We start from the raw sequence: 5,921 nt of genomic DNA on the forward strand, positions 1-5,921 counted from the left end.
ACATCTCTTCTTTCAGGAATCTTTCCACAGGCCCTGAAAACTGCAGTGATCAAGACACTATTAAAAAAGAACAATCTAGACACATCACTAATGAGCAACTATAGGCCAATATCAACCTTCCGTTTTTGAGTAAAATCATTGAAAAAGCATTTTTCAACAACTCAACCATTTCTTGTCACTAAGCACAGTTTTGATACTTTCAGTCGGTTTCCGACATAACCCCGCACTGAGACGGCTCTTGTCAAGTCTTTGATGACATCCACCTTAACACAGATAATGGCAAAATTTCAGTCTTAGTATTACTTGATCCAGTGCTGCATTTGACACGGTGACCACAACATATACTAGACCGATTGGAAAACTGGGTTGGCCTTTCTGGCTTAATACTAAACTTGGTTTTGAATACTTAAAGAAGGTGGATTACTTTGTGTCAATAGGTAATTATACATCTGAGCACAAAATGACGTGCGGAGTTCCGCAAGGCTCCATTCTGGGGCCTCTTCTGTTTAACATCTACATGCTTCCACGTCTCATTATGGAAAACAACAAATAATTACCATAGTTATGCGGACGACACACAAATTTACATAACCTTATCGCCAGGGGAATATGTCCAATCAAAAACTGACTAAGTGCATTGAACAAATACGACTGGATCTGCCAGAACTTCTGAATTAAATGAAGGAAAACTGAGGTTGCGTTTTGGAGCAAAGAGGAACGATTAAAGTCTGCGCTCAGCTTCAAACAACAATGTTAAAACAACAGACAAGCCAGAAATCTGTTGTAGTCATGGACTCAGACCTGAATTTTAACAGCCACATTAAGACTTTACAAGTCAGCCTATTATCACCTTAAGAATATATCAAGGTTAAAGGACTTATGTGTCAACAGGACTTGGAAAAACTTGTCCATGCTTCATCTTCAGTTAGACTTGACTTCTGTAACGGTTCTTACGGTCTCCCTAAAAAATCAATCAGACAGCTGCAGCTGATTCAAAACGCTGCTGCTGCTGAGTCCTCACAAGACCAAGAGACTGGATCACATCACTCCAGTTCTGAAGTCTTTACACTGGCTTCCTGTGTCTCAAAGAATTGATTTCAAAGTACTTTTGCTAGTTTATAAATCACTAAACGGTTTAGACCAAATACATTTCTGATCTGCTACTGCACTATGAACCACCCAGACCTCCAGGTCATCTGGGACAGGTCTACTTTCTGTCCCAGAGTCAGAACTAAACAGGGGAAGCGCATTCAGTTTCAATGCTCCTCATATCTGGAACAAACTCCCAACCTGCAGATCCGCTGCTACTCTCAGTTCTTTTAAATCAAGGCTGAAGACCTTTCTTTTGATGCTGCCTTTCTTTAAATGATGCTCATTCTTTAAATTTCTTAGGCTCACTGTAACTTTTATTCTTGTGTTTTATGTGTCTATTTTGAACTGTCTTTACCGGTTTTTAAGCTTATGATTTTTAACTGTTTGTACTTGTGTTTATCTGTTTAACTGATTTTGTGTAAAGCACTTTGAATTGCCCTGTTTCTGAAATGTGCTATAAACAAAAAGCTGCCTTGCCTGCCTTGCCTATTTTGCCTTTACCATGCTCATGCTTTAAGATAGATGCTAACAGTAATTTTAGTTTTGTCAATTATCACTAAACACAAAGTACACTAAGGGGGGATTATAATTAGTATTGCATGTATTTCATTATACACCAATGATTTGTCACATTACATATAATGACTCTTGCCAATTTCCGCCTCTTTCCATTGAACTGAAGCGTTATTTTTATCCAAAATAGAATTGTGATTTCTTGCTCTGCCCTCAAAGGTTTTCTGGATAATCGAGCAAACAACACACATTCATGCTAACTCATGTTGTCATGTTGTCATGACATAAAGTTGTGGAGGTAGCTGGTTTGTCATAACAAAAATCACATTCAGTACTTTTATGGTTGAGACGATGCTAGATGCTATAAAACACCTGAGTGTTAATTGTTTGCTGTCACTGTAAGATTGAATTGGCTTACTGCCTTTGGAGTTTCTAAATATACTGTACTTAAGCGTTCAAATATGTTCTGCCCGTCTCCTTTACCAGGGAGTTGTCTGTCGCCCACTAGACAGCAAAGTGCGGTAGTAAAATCTTTTCCCAGAATCGGCTTACCTAGGTTTGAAAGAGATGATATCTCCAAACTGGAACTGTAAAGAAAGAAATGGAAGAACTTAATTTTCTGATATGTTCTAGAGCACCACATACGACATAAATACAATTCTAAAGTCATTAACTTACTCCATTTATTTGATCACCAGCTGAAGGATCACAGCCCCCAAGATCAGCTTCCTCATTGTTCCAGCAGTGAACGGCTGTGATGAACTTACATACTGTAAGCTATCTGAAAATGATCTTTTACTAAACCATTGGATTTTTACAAGTAAGACGTCCTCTAAAAGGTCTAGAGAGGGGAATTTCATGCACCAAGGGTAATCCTTTATAAATAAGAATGGCGACACATGACAAAAGAACGTTTCAACATGCACAAAAACAACATTAACTCAAAATTTTCCCACAGGATTTGACTACATGACTGAGTTCCAATGTATTCACTAAAGGTAATGATATTTTCATAAGAATAACGATACAACTTAAGAATGTTTGTCACACAGCAAAACAACGTCAACTCAAAAAGACGTCTTAAGACCGGGTGTCAAGGATGGCACGTAAGTAGAAAGTAATTAAAAAAAAGACAGAAAGCAGACAGTGGGGAGTTTAAATGCCTCCCAGTGGTTGTTGAGATAAGTTAGCAGTACAATCAAGCTTATTGACACCCTGAAACTAACACACACACACGCCACTGTCACGTATCCGTAACTGTTATATATGTAGGGCCTCTGTGTGTGTAGCCTTTTGGTTCCAGCAAGTTCCTTTTCCACAGCAATAAAGTTTCTCGAGAAACCTAAAGAGCCACTCCTGCTCACTTACAAAAATTTTTTTTTTTAAATATAAAGGTGCAGGTCTAAGAAGTGAAATGTGAAGTTTTGGTCAGAGAAAAACATGTGAATATTGCTCCTGAATATTGCTCTCCAATAACTAGTTTCCTTTTGTTCTGGAATGCTACTGTAGCTCCACTAGTGTTGCCAGCTGTCCTTCTTTTTAACAACCTGGAAATGTATCCACTCTCCTGGGACACTGAATGTCACAGTTTTCAAAAGGCTAGTGACTATGTATGTTCAATTACTATTGATCTCCACTTGAAATAGCCTGTGCATTGTGCACAGAGCGTCAGTGTCTCCTGTGTGTAGAAGGCACCATCACTGGCTCTGTAGGACGTGACGTAGTAAACACAAGCACCAGTATCCAACAATCAGGTAAGCTACAATAAATTGAGTAAATATTTTGAATTAGGTTTAAAATATTGAGTACTATGCACAAACTTACTGCACAAAGGTCAATTTTGTCTTGTGGTCTAATGTCCAATGACTTTTCATCTTGAGAGCAAAGCGGTCGGTCGGTTCATCGACATGTCCTGGTTTTTCATCAGAAGGGTGGCACCCTAAGTGCCTCTAGTCCTCTTCCTCTGAATACCCAGATGCATCAGGCACATTATGAAAGTTGGTCACGTGGTTTGGTGGAGTTGTGAGCCCAACACAATCACTGAGTCCTTCTGTGTGAAAATAGCCTTTTTTTAAAAGCTTTTATTGAGACCGCTGTAAAATCAACAAGGAGGGAATCTGTTTTGTCAGTCACTTGGACTGAAAACCCTGTGTGCTTCTAGACCCTGTTCTGCATTAAGTAATGCTTGTGGGACAACTAGTTACTCCGTTTTACCACCAACTCAGTATGGAAAGGTCACCTCTTGGAAGTTTTGCCATTTTTTTGATTTGATAAATAATAATTTTGATATGGAAGCATTTCTTGAGACAGTATAACAATGTTTTACACCAACAAAAGAACATAAAACACCCGCAGCATCTGCTCGTTGTTTTTTATTTCAAATGCACAACAGTCACATGTGGACGAGCAGAAGAAGCAAGACAGCTCTGAGGTTGGTTGATGGAGTACTTCTCAGCCGTTGAACTGCTGGGCTGGTTCTGACACACTACGTTTTTCTTTAAGTAGTTCACCATATCTTTTGTATTTATTCTGATGAGTTAATGCACCTGTTTTCACCAGTCAGTCAAACTGTAAACACAACAAGTGATTAAATGATTGTGACCCTGCTGAGAGATACAATCCATTGTCGTCACGAACAAAAAGAGTGACTACGCCGCAGTTTCAGTATGCATCATATAGAGAAACCAGAACTTTAGTTCAGTCACACTGATTGTAATGAGGTAAATAAGGTAAAAAGCTTGGAGCAACATGTTGATGTGTCTGGATAGAGACAATAATGGAATGACATTTTGGGAAATGCACTACACCTTTTTTTCTAGAGACATCCCTAGCTTACCTTAAAGGGCCATATCATAAAACTCACCTTTTCAAGGCTTGTACACATGGGTATCTGCTGTTCTCCCTTTTCTAGCCTTTGTGTTACGCAAAGCTAACCACCTCTCTGCAAATAAGCGTATTTCCCAAAATGTCAAACTCCATTCTTTTAAGCTCTGGTTGCTACTTACCATCATTGCTCATTCTTACGTCAATTGGCAGGCAGTAGGAAAAATGGTGATGGGCCACTGTTAAATCAGCCACTACCGGCAGTGCTATCTTCACTCCATAACGCACGTAGGTGGCATGGTGTTCACAGTTTTTGCCCAGGACTTCATACGCCAACACTTGTTTTTTGTTTGTTTATCGCTCAATTAGTTCTTCCTTAGTTCCTGCCTTTACCCCTTTCCAGTACTGTCCGTGTATCCATCGAGGTATTGGTCCCCTGAGGCTCCTGAGTCTCGTCCAGTGTAAGAAAACCCAGGATTCAAACGCTCCTACAACCACAGAATAAATTGTTAGAGATACGACATTTACAATAATTTATACCTGTTTCTGTCGCATAGCTCTTTTTTTAATAAACAAGCTGGGAGTCTACACTATGTACCGGGCTCAGTGATGCCACAGCAGCTATGTTTCCATGTTCAGTCTTATTTAAGCATGTTGCATCCTAGTGTTAATTAGCCCTAAACACAACTGAGGGGGATTATAATGTAATTATTTTCCAGGTATTTGATCAGAAACCCACTCATTTTTCCAGTTTTTGAAGGTAGCTTGCTGAACAAGCATGACAAAAGAACCTCAGCATACTGTAATTAGCTGTCTACTGTAATAAAAGATGAGATGCTCTTATTAAATTTGTTGCTAGTGTTCACTGGCTTACTGCCCAATTTGTAAGCTACGACTCGGCGTTCATATAGTTTCGCCCTCGGCTTTACCGGGAAGGGCTTCGTCACCCACATAAATAGCAAAGTGCTGGTAGATGACTTTTTTCCCCAAAATCTCTATACCCTAGGTTTGAAAGAAATGTATCTCCAAACTGGTACTGTGAAAACAAAAGAGAGAAATGTTTACTGAAACTTTATAGAACACCACACAAACTGACTTAAATTATGTGTATGAAATAATTAATAAACATACCATTGAGTGGTGTAACATAATACAATACTGAAATCATTGACTACTCCATTTATGTCGACTGTGATCACCAGCTGCAGGATCAAGCCACCAAGATGATTCTTCATTTTTCCAGCAGTGAACGTGCTGTGGAATAACATTAATTTAATTTCTTCAATTGTAGCTATAGTGTCAACTCATAACAGACTTATCTCAGGACTCTTTACACAAAGAGTAGGTCTAGACCACATAATAACTTTTAATAATTTACAGAGACCGATCAATTACCACCAAGAGCAACGCATTTGGTGTGACAGCCAGAATCTCAGACTAAACCTGAGTTTAGTGGCGACTGTAGCCAGTACAATAATAATTACAGATGAGAA

Source organism: Etheostoma spectabile, chromosome 6 (assembly GCF_008692095.1).
Source record: "Etheostoma spectabile isolate EspeVRDwgs_2016 chromosome 6, UIUC_Espe_1.0, whole genome shotgun sequence".
Classification (NCBI taxonomy): domain Eukaryota; kingdom Metazoa; phylum Chordata; class Actinopteri; order Perciformes; family Percidae; genus Etheostoma; species Etheostoma spectabile.